This window comes from Microcebus murinus, unplaced genomic scaffold, assembly GCF_040939455.1.
Source record: "Microcebus murinus isolate Inina unplaced genomic scaffold, M.murinus_Inina_mat1.0 scaf006_hap2_Mmur4.0, whole genome shotgun sequence".
Classification (NCBI taxonomy): Eukaryota; Metazoa; Chordata; class Mammalia; order Primates; family Cheirogaleidae; genus Microcebus; species Microcebus murinus.
The window spans coordinates 1,064,698-1,082,575 of record NW_027438952.1 but is presented as its reverse complement, the minus strand read 5'-3'; the positions used below and the strand labels follow the sequence as shown (position 1 = coordinate 1,082,575).

The following is a 17,878-nucleotide window of genomic DNA, read 5'->3' as shown; positions in this document are numbered from 1 at the left end:
CACCCCATTCCTAATGGATGTGTATGCCCATCCCCTCCCCCCACCCGCCCGACACCCACCCGAGGAAGGGGATTCCTCTCTGTCCACTTAGGTGTCCATCCGTTCGTACCAATTTGCCGGTGAGCGCGCTCACGTGGTGCTCGTGTGTCCATTCTTGGGATACTTGGCTTACTGGAACGGGTTCCAGCTCTGGCCAGGAGAACACGAGAGGTGCCCTCTCACCGCTGCTCCTCACAGCCGAATGGCACTCCGTGGTGTCCACGCGCCACATTTTATTAATGCACTCCTGGATGGATGGGCACTCGGGTCGCTTCCACATCTTTGCGATTGTGAATTGTGCCCTAACTGTAACCCTAACCCTTACCCAGCCCGTCTCCTCTGCCCCTGCCTGACTCGCTCCTCCCCGGCCAGGCCCGTCACTGTCCTGGGCCCCCGCCTGACCGGCTCCTTCCCGCCCGGCCTGTCACCGTCCTCTGCCCCTGCCTGACATGCTCCTTCCCGCCCGGCCTCTCACCGTCCTCGGCCCCTGCCTGACCGGCTGGCTCCTCCGTCGCCTGGGCCTTCCAAGGGCTTGGTGTGGACGCTGCTTCCAGGAAGCCCTCCAGAAACCCGGCAGCAGGGTGGCCGCAGCAGTCTCCAGCAGCCGTCCCTAAGGCGCTTGTGCGGGGAACGTGCCCCCCCCCCCCGCTGTGCCCCCTCCCCCCCCCCGCTGTGCCGTGGGGGGGCCCAGCCTGGTGTCTTGCCTGAGGCCCTGGGGCTGCTGCTCCCCGCAAGGGGAGAGCCCCGGAGGTGGGGACCGCCTCCTGATGGGGACGTACACGCAGCTCTCCACGTCGGATTCCGGGGCTCTCTGTCCTGCCCGAAGGCCCAGCTGGCCTGCGGGTCCTTAGAGTGGCAAAAACATCCGAAAACTGAGACTGAGGGTCCGGTGGGTGTCTGCACTTTTGTGCTGGGCACCCCAGGGAGGCCCGGGGGCTGGCTGGACAACGTGGTCTGCTGGGCGGGGGGTTTGGAGGAGCAACCGATGCCCTTTGCACTTTGGGTAGCAAGGGTCTGAGGTGTCTCTGAGCCCTGTGCCATGTCGGTGGAGGGGTGGGGGCGGGGGGTGGGGGGGAAGAGGAGGAGGAGGAGGTGGGAAGGGCCGGGGCCTGCAGTCCTGTTCCCGGGGTGGCACGGCAAGTGGCTTCTTCCACAGGCTGCTTGGCCTGGGCTCCCTGTACCTGGGCCTTTGGAGGACTGGCCCTGTGCTTGCCAACACTTCCTGCAGGGACCCAGAGCTGGGAGGTTGCGTCTCTCAGCCCTGGGTCGGGCAGAGCCCCAGCGGGCCATGCCCACAACCTCTCTCAGCACCGGTCCCCCAGAAGGCTCCTTTGGGACCAGGATTCTCTTGCGGTGACTCTTTAAGGTCTGGCCCCTGGATGGAGGGGCACCAGGAGTAGAGGAGCAGGAAGGGGAAGGGGGTGGCCATGCGAGGGGACACTTTGCGGCCAAGTCCCAGCTTCAGCCTGATCCTCCTGGGAACCCCGCTCTGAGACAAGGAGCCGGGCTTCGCATTCCCACAGCAGCCAGTCGTGGGCTGAGGACACCTGGGGCGTTGGGAACTCCCTGGCTTCTCCTTGGTTTAACATCTGGAGCTGCTTGGGAATCGCGCCGCCACACACACCCGAGTGCAGGTGTCTTCCGCACAGACTGCGGGCCTCGCTCTTCTGAATGCCGCTAGCTCGCCACCCACCCACGGGTGAACCTGGTCAGGGTGCTTTCTCTCGGGGGCAGACTCTGATCCGGGCGGGCTACCGGTGTCTCTGTTTGCTCGTTTCTTTCTTCCATTTCGGGAAAGGCTTCCTTGCTGGGTGTGGAAATCTCCTATGCCTTCCCTCGCCTATTCTGTCAGCTTTCAAATTCTCTTTCAGTTGCCACCCTCACAGATGGATTAGGAAACTCTTTCCGGTGCACTCATTAGTGAAATGACCTCAAGGAAGCTGGAATCCAATATCTAATGGCCGATTTTTGGCGAGTCCACACGCCAGGGTGGTCGGGGTCCAATGCAGCCCCGGCCAGGCCCAGGCCCCTTGGACTGGGCCACAGGAGGACACAGAGGAGGGTCCCGGCCCCCACGGTAGCGGTGCCGGCAGTTCTCCAAGGGCTTGGGCGTTTTCCAGAGGTGGGAGATGGAGGGGACTGATTTCTTCAGCGCCCCACAAACCACGCCACCCCACCCCACCCCACCCATGGGACACATCCCCAGAGAGAGATGCCCCATACACTCGCTCCCCTCCCCCTTGCGCTGTGCCCCAGTCCTGGCCCGGGGGAATAGGCGGCAGCCCACCCACAGGGCGGGGGGAGGGGGGCACAGCTGAAAGCGGTTGTGGGGGAGGGCGGCCCCTGGCTGGGGTCAGAGGGCGAGCGCCGGGGCGTGCGCAGTCAGCGGCGGCGACGCGCTGGGGGTGGGCGGCGGGTAGGTGAAGGAGGCCAGGCGGGGAGAGGAGGGGGGCTGGAAGGTCTCCACCTTGGCGAGTCCAGCCGTGGAGGCGCATCTTGTGTGAGTGTGAGTGAGTGTGAGTGTGTGTGTGTGTAGAGAGAGACAGCCCCCCGCCCCGCCCCGCCCCGCCCATCACCCCGGTCCCTCGGAGCCCGCCGGACCCGGCCGCCGGCGAACTCAACAGGCCCGGCCCGGCGCGGGGCCTGGGGCGGGAGGCGGCGGCGGGGAAGCGCAGAGAGGCTCGGCTTCTTGAGCGGGGCAGGTGCGCCCTCCGCCGTCTAGGGCCACACCACCCTGAACGCCCCCCATCTCCTCTGGTCTCGGAAGCTAAGCAGGGTCGGGCCTCGTTAGTACTTGGATGGGAGACCGCCCGGGAATCACGGGTGCCCTAGGCGGCGGCTTTTTTTTTTTTTTTGCCTCTCGTTCTGTCCCCTTTCTGGGAGCGCGGCGGCGGCCCGGGGTGGGGGTCACCCCCACCCTCAGCGCCCGCCGCTGTGCCTGGCGCCCCAGCCCGCACCGTGGGGCCTCCTCTTGTCCCAAGCCGCGACACCGCCGCCACGCGGCAGCACGCGTGGCATCTGGACTGTCAGGTCTCAGACCAAAGGTCTGCTCTGTGGGAACCGACACGCTGGAGGAAACCTTGAGAGTCTGAGAGGGGAGGGAGTTCCAGAAGAAGGCCAGGATGTCATTTTGAGGGAGTATGTGACCAGAACTCGTCCCGTTGCTTTTGGGGTTCTACGGGCTCCACGTAGGAATCTTTGGTGGTGGCACCTGATGTTGGGGGATCCGGAGTCACACCCAGACCTGCTCCACAGGCCTCCTTTTACTTTTCTCTTCGGATTCATTATTTTTAAAAAGTGTCTCTTACCTCTATTATTGCATTTTCTTTTTTTTTTTTTTCTTTTTTTTTTTTTTTTTGAGACAGAGTCTCACTTTGTTGTCCAGGCTAGAGTGAGTGCCGTGGCGTCACCCTAGCTCACAGCAACCTCAAACTCCTGGGCTCGAGTGATCCTTCTGCCTCAGCCTCCCGAGTAGCTGGGACTACAGGCATGCGCCACTATGCCCGGCTAATTTTTTTTTATATATATATATATATCAGTTGGCCAATCAATTTCTTTCTATTTATAGTAGAGACGGGGTCTCGCTCTTGCTCAGGCTGGTTTTGAACTCCTGACCTTGAGCAATCCACCCGCCTCGGCCTCCCAAGAGCTAGGATTACAGGCGTGAGCCACCGCGCCCGGCCTCTATTATTGCATTTTCTTTTCTCTCTCTTTTCAAGCAGATGATGGGAGTACAAGTATTCAGGTGACATGTGTTGCCCGTGCCCCCCTCCCCCCTGTGTTCTTATTCATTTACCTCTCATGTTGTATACCTCCAGCGTATTGTGGGGGTACCAATGTTAAGGTCGGGTACGTTGCCCTCTCCCAGCCTCCCCCCTCGGGTCATTAGCTTCAAGTGCGCCCATGCCCCAGTCGGTGCGCACCCACCCCATTCCTAATGGATGTGTATGCCCATCCCCTCCCCCCACCCGCCCGACACCCACCCGAGGAAGGGGATTCCTCTCTGTCCACTTAGGTGTCCATCCGTTCGTACCAATTTGCCGGTGAGCGCGCTCACGTGGTGCTCGTGTGTCCATTCTTGGGATACTTGGCTTACTGGAACGGGTTCCAGCTCTGGCCAGGAGAACACGAGAGGTGCCCTCTCACCGCTGCTCCTCACAGCCGAATGGCACTCCGTGGTGTCCACGCGCCACATTTTATTAATGCACTCCTGGATGGATGGGCACTCGGGTCGCTTCCACATCTTTGCGATTGTGAATTGTGCCCTAACTGTAACCCTAACCCTTACCCAGCCCGTCTCCTCTGCCCCTGCCTGACTCGCTCCTCCCCGGCCAGGCCCGTCACTGTCCTGGGCCCCCGCCTGACCGGCTCCTTCCCGCCCGGCCTGTCACCGTCCTCTGCCCCTGCCTGACATGCTCCTTCCCGCCCGGCCTCTCACCGTCCTCGGCCCCTGCCTGACCGGCTGGCTCCTCCGTCGCCTGGGCCTTCCAAGGGCTTGGTGTGGACGCTGCTTCCAGGAAGCCCTCCAGAAACCCGGCAGCAGGGTGGCCGCAGCAGTCTCCAGCAGCCGTCCCTAAGGCGCTTGTGCGGGGAACGTGCCCCCCCCCCCCGCTGTGCCCCCTCCCCCCCCCCCCCGCTGTGCCGTGGGGGGGCCCAGCCTGGTGTCTTGCCTGAGGCCCTGGGGCTGCTGCTCCCCGCAAGGGGAGAGCCCCGGAGGTGGGGACCGCCTCCTGATGGGGACGTACACGCAGCTCTCCACGTCGGATTCCGGGGCTCTCTGTCCTGCCCGAAGGCCCAGCTGGCCTGCGGGTCCTTAGAGTGGCAAAAACATCCGAAAACTGAGACTGAGGGTCCGGTGGGTGTCTGCACTTTTGTGCTGGGCACCCCAGGGAGGCCCGGGGGCTGGCTGGACAACGTGGTCTGCTGGGCGGGGGGTTTGGAGGAGCAACCGATGCCCTTTGCACTTTGGGTAGCAAGGGTCTGAGGTGTCTCTGAGCCCTGTGCCATGTCGGTGGAGGGGTGGGGGCGGGGGGTGGGGGGGAAGAGGAGGAGGAGGAGGTGGGAAGGGCCGGGGCCTGCAGTCCTGTTCCCGGGGTGGCACGGCAAGTGGCTTCTTCCACAGGCTGCTTGGCCTGGGCTCCCTGTACCTGGGCCTTTGGAGGACTGGCCCTGTGCTTGCCAACACTTCCTGCAGGGACCCAGAGCTGGGAGGTGGCGTCTCTCAGCCCTGGGTCGGGCAGAGCCCCAGCGGGCCATGCCCACAACCTCTCTCAGCACCGGTCCCCCAGAAGGCTCCTTTGGGACCAGGATTCTCTTGCGGTGACTCTTTAAGGTCTGGCCCCTGGATGGAGGGGCACCAGGAGTAGAGGAGCAGGAAGGGGAAGGGGGTGGCCATGCGAGGGGACACTTTGCGGCCAAGTCCCAGCTTCAGCCTGATCCTCCTGGGAACCCCGCTCTGAGACAAGGAGCCGGGCTTCGCATTCCCACAGCAGCCAGTCGTGGGCTGAGGACACCTGGGGCGTTGGGAACTCCCTGGCTTCTCCTTGGTTTAACATCTGGAGCTGCTTGGGAATCGCGCCGCCACACACACCCGAGTGCAGGTGTCTTCCGCACAGACTGCGGGCCTCGCTCTTCTGAATGCCGCTAGCTCGCCACCCACCCACGGGTGAACCTGGTCAGGGTGCTTTCTCTCGGGGGCAGACTCTGATCCGGGCGGGCTACCGGTGTCTCTGTTTGCTCGTTTCTTTCTTCCATTTCGGGAAAGGCTTCCTTGCTGGGTGTGGAAATCTCCTATGCCTTCCCTCGCCTATTCTGTCAGCTTTCAAATTCTCTTTCAGTTGCCACCCTCACAGATGGATTAGGAAACTCTTTCCGGTGCACTCATTAGTGAAATGACCTCAAGGAAGCTGGAATCCAATATCTAATGGCCGATTTTTGGCGAGTCCACACGCCAGGGTGGTCGGGGTCCAATGCAGCCCCGGCCAGGCCCAGGCCCCTTGGACTGGGCCACAGGAGGACACAGAGGAGGGTCCCGGCCCCCACGGTAGCGGTGCCGGCAGTTCTCCAAGGGCTTGGGCGTTTTCCAGAGGTGGGAGATGGAGGGGACTGATTTCTTCAGCGCCCCACAAACCACGCCACCCCACCCCACCCCACCCCACCCATGGGACACATCCCCAGAGAGAGATGCCCCATACACTCGCTCCCCTCCCCCTTGCGCTGTGCCCCAGCCCTGGCCCGGGGGAATAGGCGGCAGCCCACCCACAGGGCGGGGGGAGGGGGGCACAGCTGAAAGCGGTTGTGGGGGAGGGCGGCCCCTGGCTGGGGTCAGAGGGCGAGCGCCGGGCACGTGCGCAGTCAGCGGCGGCGACGCGCTGGGGGTGGGCGGCGGGTAGGTGAAGGAGGCCAGGCGGGGAGAGGAGGGGGGCTGGAAGGTCTCCACCTTGGCGAGTCCAGCCGTGGAGGCGCATCTTGTGTGAGTGTGAGTGAGTGTGAGTGTGTGTGTGTGTAGAGAGAGACAGCCCCCCGCCCCGCCCCGCCCCGCCCATCACCCCGGTCCCTCGGAGCCCGCCGGACCCGGCCGCCGGCGAACTCAACAGGCCCGGCCCGGCGCGGGGCCTGGGGCGGGAGGCGGCGGCGGGGAAGCGCAGAGAGGCTCGGCTTCTTGAGCGGGGCAGGGGCGCCCTCCGCCGTCTAGGGCCACACCACCCTGAACGCCCCCCATCTCCTCTGGTCTCGGAAGCTAAGCAGGGTCGGGCCTCGTTAGTACTTGGATGGGAGACCGCCCGGGAATCACGGGTGCCCTAGGCGGCGGCTTTTTTTTTTTTTTTGCCTCTCGTTCTGTCCCCTTTCTGGGAGCGCGGCGGCGGCCCGGGGTGGGGGTCACCCCCACCCTCAGCGCCCGCCGCTGTGCCTGGCGCCCCAGCCCGCACCGTGGGGCCTCCTCTTGTCCCAAGCCGCGACACCGCCGCCACGCGGCAGCACGCGTGGCATCTGGACTGTCAGGTCTCAGACCAAAGGTCTGCTCTGTGGGAACCGACACGCTGGAGGAAACCTTGAGAGTCTGAGAGGGGAGGGAGTTCCAGAAGAAGGCCAGGATGTCATTTTGAGGGAGTATGTGACCAGAACTCGTCCCGTTGCTTTTGGGGTTCTACGGGCTCCACGTAGGAATCTTTGGTGGTGGCACCTGATGTTGGGGGATCCGGAGTCACACCCAGACCTGCTCCACAGGCCTCCTTTTACTTTTCTCTTCGGATTCATTATTTTTAAAAAGTGTCTCTTACCTCTATTATTGCATTTTCTTTTTTTTTTTTTTCTTTTTTTTTTTTTTTTTTTGAGACAGAGTCTCACTTTGTTGTCCAGGCTAGAGTGAGTGCCGTGGCGTCACCCTAGCTCACAGCAACCTCAAACTCCTGGGCTCGAGTGATCCTTCTGCCTCAGCCTCCCGAGTAGCTGGGACTACAGGCATGCGCCACTATGCCCGGCTAATTTTTTTTTATATATATATATATATCAGTTGGCCAATCAATTTCTTTCTATTTATAGTAGAGACGGGGTCTCGCTCTTGCTCAGGCTGGTTTTGAACTCCTGACCTTGAGCAATCCACCCGCCTCGGCCTCCCAAGAGCTAGGATTACAGGCGTGAGCCACCGCGCCCGGCCTCTATTATTGCATTTTCTTTTCTCTCTCTTTTCAAGCAGATGATGGGAGTACAAGTATTCAGGTGACATGTGTTGCCCGTGCCCCCCTCCCCCCTGTGTTCTTATTCATTTAACTCTCATGTTGTATACCTCCAGCGTATTGTGGGGGTACCAATGTTAAGGTCGGGTACGTTGCCCTCTCCCAGCCTCCCCCCTCGGGTCATTAGCTTCAAGTGCGCCCATGCCCCAGTCGGTGCGCACCCACCCCATTCCTAATGGATGTGTATGCCCATCCCCTCCCCCCACCCGCCCGACACCCACCCGAGGAAGGGGATTCCTCTCTGTCCACTTAGGTGTCCATCCGTTCGTACCAATTTGCCGGTGAGCGCGCTCACGTGGTGCTCGTGTGTCCATTCTTGGGATACTTGGCTTACTGGAACGGGTTCCAGCTCTGGCCAGGAGAACACGAGAGGTGCCCTCTCACCGCTGCTCCTCACAGCCGAATGGCACTCCGTGGTGTCCACGCGCCACATTTTATTAATGCACTCCTGGATGGATGGGCACTCGGGTCGCTTCCACATCTTTGCGATTGTGAATTGTGCCCTAACTGTAACCCTAACCCTTACCCAGCCCGTCTCCTCTGCCCCTGCCTGACTCGCTCCTCCCCGGCCAGGCCCGTCACTGTCCTGGGCCCCCGCCTGACCGGCTCATTCCCGCCCGGCCTGTCACCGTCCTCTGCCCCTGCCTGACATGCTCCTTCCCGCCCGGCCTCTCACCGTCCTCGGCCCCTGCCTGACCGGCTGGCTCCTCCGTCGCCTGGGCCTTCCAAGGGCTTGGTGTGGACGCTGCTTCCAGGAAGCCCTCCAGAAACCCGGCAGCAGGGTGGCCGCAGCAGTCTCCAGCAGCCGTCCCTAAGGCGCTTGTGCGGGGAACGTGCCCCCCCGCTGTGCCCCCTCCCCCCCCCCCCGCTGTGCCGTGGGGGGGGCCAGCCTGGTGTCTTGCCTGAGGCCCTGGGGCTGCCGCTCCCCGCAAGGGGAGAGCCCCGGAGGTGGGAGGTGGGGACCGCCTCCTGATGGGGACGTACACGCAGCTCTCCACGTCGGATTCCGGGGCTCTCTGTCCTGCCCGAAGGCCCAGCTGGCCTGCGGGTCCTTAGAGTGGCAAAAACATCCGAAAACTGAGACTGAGGGTCCGGTGGGTGTCTGCACTTTTGTGCTGGGCACCCCAGGGAGGCCCGGGGGCTGGCTGGACAACGTGGTCTGCTGGGCGGGGGGTTTGGAGGAGCAACCGATGCCCTTTGCACTTTGGGTAGCAAGGGTCTGAGGTGTCTCTGAGCCCTGTGCCATGTCGGTGGAGGGGTGGGGGCGGGGGGTGGGGGGGAAGAGGAGGAGGAGGAGGTGGGAAGGGCCGGGGCCTGCAGTCCTGTTCCCGGGGTGGCACGGCAAGTGGCTTCTTCCACAGGCTGCTTGGCCTGGGCTCCCTGTACCTGGGCCTTTGGAGGACTGGCCCTGTGCTTGCCAACACTTCCTGCAGGGACCCAGAGCTGGGAGGTTGCGTCTCTCAGCCCTGGGTCGGGCAGAGCCCCAGCGGGCCATGCCCACAACCTCTCTCAGCACCGGTCCCCCAGAAGGCTCCTTTGGGACCAGGATTCTCTTGCGGTGACTCTTTAAGGTCTGGCCCCTGGATGGAGGGGCACCAGGAGTAGAGGAGCAGGAAGGGGAAGGGGGTGGCCATGCGAGGGGACACTTTGCGGCCAAGTCCCAGCTTCAGCCTGATCCTCCTGGGAACCCCGCTCTGAGACAAGGAGCCGGGCTTCGCATTCCCACAGCAGCCAGTCGTGGGCTGAGGACACCTGGGGCGTTGGGAACTCCCTGGCTTCTCCTTGGTTTAACATCTGGAGCTGCTTGGGAATCGCGCCGCCACACACACCCGAGTGCAGGTGTCTTCCGCACAGACTGCGGGCCTCGCTCTTCTGAATGCCGCTAGCTCGCCACCCACCCACGGGTGAACCTGGTCAGGGTGCTTTCTCTCGGGGGCAGACTCTGATCCGGGCGGGCTACCGGTGTCTCTGTTTGCTCGTTTCTTTCTTCCATTTCGGGAAAGGCTTCCTTGCTGGGTGTGGAAATCTCCTATGCCTTCCCTCGCCTATTCTGTCAGCTTTCAAATTCTCTTTCAGTTGCCACCCTCACAGATGGATTAGGAAACTCTTTCCGGTGCACTCATTAGTGAAATGACCTCAAGGAAGCTGGAATCCAATATCTAATGGCCGATTTTTGGCGAGTCCACACGCCAGGGTGGTCGGGGTCCAATGCAGCCCCGGCCAGGCCCAGGCCCCTTGGACTGGGCCACAGGAGGACACAGAGGAGGGTCCCGGCCCCCACGGTAGCGGTGCCGGCAGTTCTCCAAGGGCTTGGGCGTTTTCCAGAGGTGGGAGATGGAGGGGACTGATTTCTTCAGCGCCCCACAAACCACGCCACCCCACCCCACCCCACCCATGGGACACATCCCCAGAGAGAGATGCCCCATACACTCGCTCCCCTCCCCCTTGCGCTGTGCCCCAGTCCTGGCCCGGGGGAATAGGCGGCAGCCCACCCACAGGGCGGGGGGAGGGGGGCACAGCTGAAAGCGGTTGTGGGGGAGGGCGGCCCCTGGCTGGGGTCAGAGGGCGAGCGCCGGGCGCGTGCGCAGTCAGCGGCGGCGACGCGCTGGGGGTGGGCGGCGGGTAGGTGAAGGAGGCCAGGCGGGGAGAGGAGGGGGGCTGGAAGGTCTCCACCTTGGCGAGTCCAGCCGTGGAGGCGCATCTTGTGTGAGTGTGAGTGAGTGTGAGTGTGTGTGTGTGTAGAGAGAGACAGCCCCCCGCCCCGCCCCGCCCCGCCCATCACCCCGGTCCCTCGGAGCCCGCCGGACCCGGCCGCCGGCGAACTCAACAGGCCCGGCCCGGCGCGGGGCCTGGGGCGGGAGGCGGCGGCGGGGAAGCGCAGAGAGGCTCGGCTTCTTGAGCGGGGCAGGGGCGCCCTCCGCCGTCTAGGGCCACACCACCCTGAACGCCCCCCATCTCCTCTGGTCTCGGAAGCTAAGCAGGGTCGGGCCTCGTTAGTACTTGGATGGGAGACCGCCCGGGAATCACGGGTGCCCTAGGCGGCGGCTTTTTTTTTTTTTTTGCCTCTCGTTCTGTCCCCTTTCTGGGAGCGCGGCGGCGGCCCGGGGTGGGGGTCACCCCCACCCTCAGCGCCCGCCGCTGTGCCTGGCGCCCCAGCCCGCACCGTGGGGCCTCCTCTTGTCCCAAGCCGCGACACCGCCGCCACGCGGCAGCACGCGTGGCATCTGGACTGTCAGGTCTCAGACCAAAGGTCTGCTCTGTGGGAACCGACACGCTGGAGGAAACCTTGAGAGTCTGAGAGGGGAGGGAGTTCCAGAAGAAGGCCAGGATGTCATTTTGAGGGAGTATGTGACCAGAACTCGTCCCGTTGCTTTTGGGGTTCTACGGGCTCCACGTAGGAATCTTTGGTGGTGGCACCTGATGTTGGGGGATCCGGAGTCACACCCAGACCTGCTCCACAGGCCTCCTTTTACTTTTCTCTTCGGATTCATTATTTTTAAAAAGTGTCTCTTACCTCTATTATTGCATTTTCTTTTTTTTTTTTTTCTTTTTTTTTTTTTTTTTTGAGACAGAGTCTCACTTTGTTGTCCAGGCTAGAGTGAGTGCCGTGGCGTCACCCTAGCTCACAGCAACCTCAAACTCCTGGGCTCGAGTGATCCTTCTGCCTCAGCCTCCCGAGTAGCTGGGACTACAGGCATGCGCCACTATGCCCGGCTAATTTTTTTTATATATATATATATATATATCAGTTGGCCAATCAATTTCTTTCTATTTATAGTAGAGACGGGGTCTCGCTCTTGCTCAGGCTGGTTTTGAACTCCTGACCTTGAGCAATCCACCCGCCTCGGCCTCCCAAGAGCTAGGATTACAGGCGTGAGCCACCGCGCCCGGCCTCTATTATTGCATTTTCTTTTCTCTCTCTTTTCAAGCAGATGATGGGAGTACAAGTATTCAGGTGACATGTGTTGCCCGTGCCCCCCTCCCCCCTGTGTTCTTATTCATTTACCTCTCATGTTGTATACCTCCAGCGTATTGTGGGGGTACCAATGTTAAGGTCGGGTACGTTGCCCTCTCCCAGCCTCCCCCCTCGGGTCATTAGCTTCAAGTGCGCCCATGCCCCAGTCGGTGCGCACCCACCCCATTCCTAATGGATGTGTATGCCCATCCCCTCCCCCCACCCGCCCGACACCCACCCGAGGAAGGGGATTCCTCTCTGTCCACTTAGGTGTCCATCCGTTCGTACCAATTTGCCGGTGAGCGCGCTCACGTGGTGCTCGTGTGTCCATTCTTGGGATACTTGGCTTACTGGAACGGGTTCCAGCTCTGGCCAGGAGAACACGAGAGGTGCCCTCTCACCGCTGCTCCTCACAGCCGAATGGCACTCCGTGGTGTCCACGCGCCACATTTTATTAATGCACTCCTGGATGGATGGGCACTCGGGTCGCTTCCACATCTTTGCGATTGTGAATTGTGCCCTAACTGTAACCCTAACCCTTACCCAGCCCGTCTCCTCTGCCCCTGCCTGACTCGCTCCTCCCCGGCCAGGCCCGTCACTGTCCTGGGCCCCCGCCTGACCGGCTCCTTCCCGCCCGGCCTGTCACCGTCCTCTGCCCCTGCCTGACATGCTCCTTCCCGCCCGGCCTCTCACCGTCCTCGGCCCCTGCCTGACCGGCTGGCTCCTCCGTCGCCTGGGCCTTCCAAGGGCTTGGTGTGGACGCTGCTTCCAGGAAGCCCTCCAGAAACCCGGCAGCAGGGTGGCCGCAGCAGTCTCCAGCAGCCGTCCCTAAGGCGCTTGTGCGGGGAACGTGCCCCCCCCCGCTGTGCCCCCTCCCCCCCCCCCCCCGCTGTGCCGTGGGGGGGCCCAGCCTGGTGTCTTGCCTGAGGCCCTGGGGCTGCTGCTCCCCGCAAGGGGAGAGCCCCGGAGGTGGGGACCGCCTCCTGATGGGGACGTACACGCAGCTCTCCACGTCGGATTCCGGGGCTCTCTGTCCTGCCCGAAGGCCCAGCTGGCCTGCGGGTCCTTAGAGTGGCAAAAACATCCGAAAACTGAGACTGAGGGTCCGGTGGGTGTCTGCACTTTTGTGCTGGGCACCCCAGGGAGGCCCGGGGGCTGGCTGGACAACGTGGTCTGCTGGGCGGGGGGTTTGGAGGAGCAACCGATGCCCTTTGCACTTTGGGTAGCAAGGGTCTGAGGTGTCTCTGAGCCCTGTGCCATGTCGGTGGAGGGGTGGGGGCGGGGGGTGGGGGGGAAGAGGAGGAGGAGGAGGTGGGAAGGGCCGGGGCCTGCAGTCCTGTTCCCGGGGTGGCACGGCAAGTGGCTTCTTCCACAGGCTGCTTGGCCTGGGCTCCCTGTACCTGGGCCTTTGGAGGACTGGCCCTGTGCTTGCCAACACTTCCTGCAGGGACCCAGAGCTGGGAGGTGGCGTCTCTCAGCCCTGGGTCGGGCAGAGCCCCAGCGGGCCATGCCCACAACCTCTCTCAGCACCGGTCCCCCAGAAGGCTCCTTTGGGACCAGGATTCTCTTGCGGTGACTCTTTAAGGTCTGGCCCCTGGATGGAGGGGCACCAGGAGTAGAGGAGCAGGAAGGGGAAGGGGGTGGCCATGCGAGGGGACACTTTGCGGCCAAGTCCCAGCTTCAGCCTGATCCTCCTGGGAACCCCGCTCTGAGACAAGGAGCCGGGCTTCGCATTCCCACAGCAGCCAGTCGTGGGCTGAGGACACCTGGGGCGTTGGGAACTCCCTGGCTTCTCCTTGGTTTAACATCTGGAGCTGCTTGGGAATCGCGCCGCCACACACACCCGAGTGCAGGTGTCTTCCGCACAGACTGCGGGCCTCGCTCTTCTGAATGCCGCTAGCTCGCCACCCACCCACGGGTGAACCTGGTCAGGGTGCTTTCTCTCGGGGGCAGACTCTGATCCGGGCGGGCTACCGGTGTCTCTGTTTGCTCGTTTCTTTCTTCCATTTCGGGAAAGGCTTCCTTGCTGGGTGTGGAAATCTCCTATGCCTTTCCTCGCCTATTCTGTCAGCTTTCAAATTCTCTTTCAGTTGCCACCCTCACAGATGGATTAGGAAACTCTTTCCGGTGCACTCATTAGTGAAATGACCTCAAGGAAGCTGGAATCCAATATCTAATCGCCGATTTTTGGCGAGTCCACACGCCAGGGTGGTCGGGGTCCAATGCAGCCCCGGCCAGGCCCAGGCCCCTTGGACTGGGCCACAGGAGGACACAGAGGAGGGTCCCGGCCCCCACGGTAGCGGTGCCGGCAGTTCTCCAAGGGCTTGGGCGTTTTCCAGAGGTGGGAGATGGAGGGGACTGATTTCTTCAGCGCCCCACAAACCACGCCACCCCACCCCACCCCACCCCACCCATGGGACACATCCCCAGAGAGAGATGCCCCATACACTCGCTCCCCTCCCCCTTGCGCTGTGCCCCAGTCCTGGCCCGGGGGAATAGGCGGCAGCCCACCCACAGGGCGGGGGGAGGGGGGCACAGCTGAAAGCGGTTGTGGGGGAGGGCGGCCCCTGGCTGGGGTCAGAGGGCGAGCGCCGGGCGCGTGCGCAGTCAGCGGCGGCGACGCGCTGGGGGTGGGCGGCGGGTAGGTGAAGGAGGCCAGGCGGGGAGAGGAGGGGGGCTGGAAGGTCTCCACCTTGGCGAGTCCAGCCGTGGAGGCGCATCTTGTGTGAGTGTGAGTGAGTGTGAGTGTGTGTGTGTGTAGAGAGAGACAGCCCCCCGCCCCGCCCCGCCCCGCCCATCACCCCGGTCCCTCGGAGCCCGCCGGACCCGGCCGCCGGCGAACTCAACAGGCCCGGCCCGGCGCGGGGCCTGGGGCGGGAGGCGGCGGCGGGGAAGCGCAGAGAGGCTCGGCTTCTTGAGCGGGGCAGGGGCGCCCTCCGCCGTCTAGGGCCACACCACCCTGAACGCCCCCCATCTCCTCTGGTCTCGGAAGCTAAGCAGGGTCGGGCCTCGTTAGTACTTGGATGGGAGACCGCCCGGGAATCACGGGTGCCCTAGGCGGCGGCTTTTTTTTTTTTTTTGCCTCTCGTTCTGTCCCCTTTCTGGGAGCGCGGCGGCGGCCCGGGGTGGGGGTCACCCCCACCCTCAGCGCCCGCCGCTGTGCCTGGCGCCCCAGCCCGCACCGTGGGGCCTCCTCTTGTCCCAAGCCGCGACACCGCCGCCACGCGGCAGCACGCGTGGCATCTGGACTGTCAGGTCTCAGACCAAAGGTCTGCTCTGTGGGAACCGACACGCTGGAGGAAACCTTGAGAGTCTGAGAGGGGAGGGAGTTCCAGAAGAAGGCCAGGATGTCATTTTGAGGGAGTATGTGACCAGAACTCGTCCCGTTGCTTTTGGGGTTCTACGGGCTCCACGTAGGAATCTTTGGTGGTGGCACCTGATGTTGGGGGATCCGGAGTCACACCCAGACCTGCTCCACAGGCCTCCTTTTACTTTTCTCTTCGGATTCATTATTTTTAAAAAGTGTCTCTTACCTCTATTATTGCATTTTCTTTTTTTTTTTTTTTCTTTTTTTTTTTTTTTTTTGAGACAGAGTCTCACTTTGTTGTCCAGGCTAGAGTGAGTGCCGTGGCGTCACCCTAGCTCACAGCAACCTCAAACTCCTGGGCTCGAGTGATCCTTCTGCCTCAGCCTCCCGAGTAGCTGGGACTACAGGCATGCGCCACTATGCCCGGCTAATTTTTTTTTATATATATATATATATCAGTTGGCCAATCAATTTCTTTCTATTTATAGTAGAGACGGGGTCTCGCTCTTGCTCAGGCTGGTTTTGAACTCCTGACCTTGAGCAATCCACCCGCCTCGGCCTCCCAAGAGCTAGGATTACAGGCGTGAGCCACCGCGCCCGGCCTCTATTATTGCATTTTCTTTTCTCTCTCTTTTCAAGCAGATGATGGGAGTACAAGTATTCAGGTGACATGTGTTGCCCGTGCCCCCCTCCCCCCTGTGTTCTTATTCATTTACCTCTCATGTTGTATACCTCCAGCGTATTGTGGGGGTACCAATGTTAAGGTCGGGTACGTTGCCCTCTCCCAGCCTCCCCCCTCGGGTCATTAGCTTCAAGTGCGCCCATGCCCCAGTCGGTGCGCACCCACCCCATTCCTAATGGATGTGTATGCCCATCCCCTCCCCCCACCCGCCCGACACCCACCCGAGGAAGGGGATTCCTCTCTGTCCACTTAGGTGTCCATCCGTTCGTACCAATTTGCCGGTGAGCGCGCTCACGTGGTGCTCGTGTGTCCATTCTTGGGATACTTGGCTTACTGGAACGGGTTCCAGCTCTGGCCAGGAGAACACGAGAGGTGCCCTCTCACCGCTGCTCCTCACAGCCGAATGGCACTCCGTGGTGTCCACGCGCCACATTTTATTAATGCACTCCTGGATGGATGGGCACTCGGGTCGCTTCCACATCTTTGCGATTGTGAATTGTGCCCTAACTGTAACCCTAACCCTTACCCAGCCCGTCTCCTCTGCCCCTGCCTGACTCGCTCCTCCCCGGCCAGGCCCGTCACTGTCCTGGGCCCCCGCCTGACCGGCTCCTTCCCGCCCGGCCTGTCACCGTCCTCTGCCCCTGCCTGACATGCTCCTTCCCGCCCGGCCTCTCACCGTCCTCGGCCCCTGCCTGACCGGCTGGCTCCTCCGTCGCCTGGGCCTTCCAAGGGCTTGGTGTGGACGCTGCTTCCAGGAAGCCCTCCAGAAACCCGGCAGCAGGGTGGCCGCAGCAGTCTCCAGCAGCCATCCCTAAGGCGCTTGTGCGGGGAACGTGCCCCCCCGCTGTGCCCCCTCCCCCCCCCCCCCCCCCCCGCTGTGCCGTGGGGGGGCCCAGCCTGGTGTCTTGCCTGAGGCCCTGGGGCTGCCGCTCCCCGCAAGGGGAGAGCCCCGGAGGTGGGGACCGCCTCCTGATGGGGACGTACACGCAGCTCTCCACGTCGGATTCCGGGGCTCTCTGTCCTGCCCGAAGGCCCAGCTGGCCTGCGGGTCCTTAGAGTGGCAAAAACATCCGAAAACTGAGACTGAGGGTCCGGTGGGTGTCTGCACTTTTGTGCTGGGCACCCCAGGGAGGCCCGGGGGCTGGCTGGACAACGTGGTCTGCTGGGCGGGGGGTTTGGAGGAGCAACCGATGCCCTTTGCACTTTGGGTAGCAAGGGTCTGAGGTGTCTCTGAGCCCTGTGCCATGTCGGTGGAGGGGTGGGGGCGGGGGGTGGGGGGGAAGAGGAGGAGGAGGAGGTGGGAAGGGCCGGGGCCTGCAGTCCTGTTCCCGGGGTGGCACGGCAAGTGGCTTCTTCCACAGGCTGCTTGGCCTGGGCTCCCTGTACCTGGGCCTTTGGAGGACTGGCCCTGTGCTTGCCAACACTTCCTGCAGGGACCCAGAGCTGGGAGGTGGCGTCTCTCAGCCCTGGGTCGGGCAGAGCCCCAGCGGGCCATGCCCACAACCTCTCTCAGCACCGGTCCCCCAGAAGGCTCCTTTGGGACCAGGATTCTCTTGCGGTGACTCTTTAAGGTCTGGCCCCTGGATGGAGGGGCACCAGGAGTAGAGGAGCAGGAAGGGGAAGGGGGTGGCCATGCGAGGGGACACTTTGCGGCCAAGTCCCAGCTTCAGCCTGATCCTCCTGGGAACCCCGCTCTGAGACAAGGAGCCGGGCTTCGCATTCCCACAGCAGCCAGTCGTGGGCTGAGGACACCTGGGGCGTTGGGAACTCCCTGGCTTCTCCTTGGTTTAACATCTGGAGCTGCTTGGGAATCGCGCCGCCACACACACCCGAGTGCAGGTGTCTTCCGCACAGACTGCGGGCCTCGCTCTTCTGAATGCCGCTAGCTCGCCACCCACCCACGGGTGAACCTGGTCAGGGTGCTTTCTCTCGGGGGCAGACTCTGATCCGGGCGGGCTACCGGTGTCTCTGTTTGCTCGTTTCTTTCTTCCATTTCGGGAAAGGCTTCCTTGCTGGGTGTGGAAATCTCCTATGCCTTCCCTCGCCTATTCTGTCAGCTTTCAAATTCTCTTTCAGTTGCCACCCTCACAGATGGATTAGGAAACTCTTTCCGGTGCACTCATTAGTGAAATGACCTCAAGGAAGCTGGAATCCAATAT

The 17,878-nt window shown here is 62.5% G+C and overlaps 4 pseudogenes; all 4 read left to right on the top strand.

Annotated features, from left to right (window-relative positions):
- Window positions 1–2,755: 2,755 nt before the first annotated feature.
- Window positions 2,756–2,874, top strand: LOC142866654 (uncharacterized; annotated as a pseudogene).
- Window positions 2,875–6,727: 3,853 nt separating this feature from the next.
- On the top strand, window positions 6,728–6,846 carry LOC142866653 (uncharacterized; annotated as a pseudogene).
- A 3,851-nt stretch (window positions 6,847–10,697) lies between these two features.
- Window positions 10,698–10,816, top strand: LOC142866652 (uncharacterized; annotated as a pseudogene).
- Window positions 10,817–14,671: 3,855 nt separating this feature from the next.
- Window positions 14,672–14,790, top strand: LOC142866651 (uncharacterized; annotated as a pseudogene).
- Window positions 14,791–17,878: the final 3,088 nt, after the last annotated feature.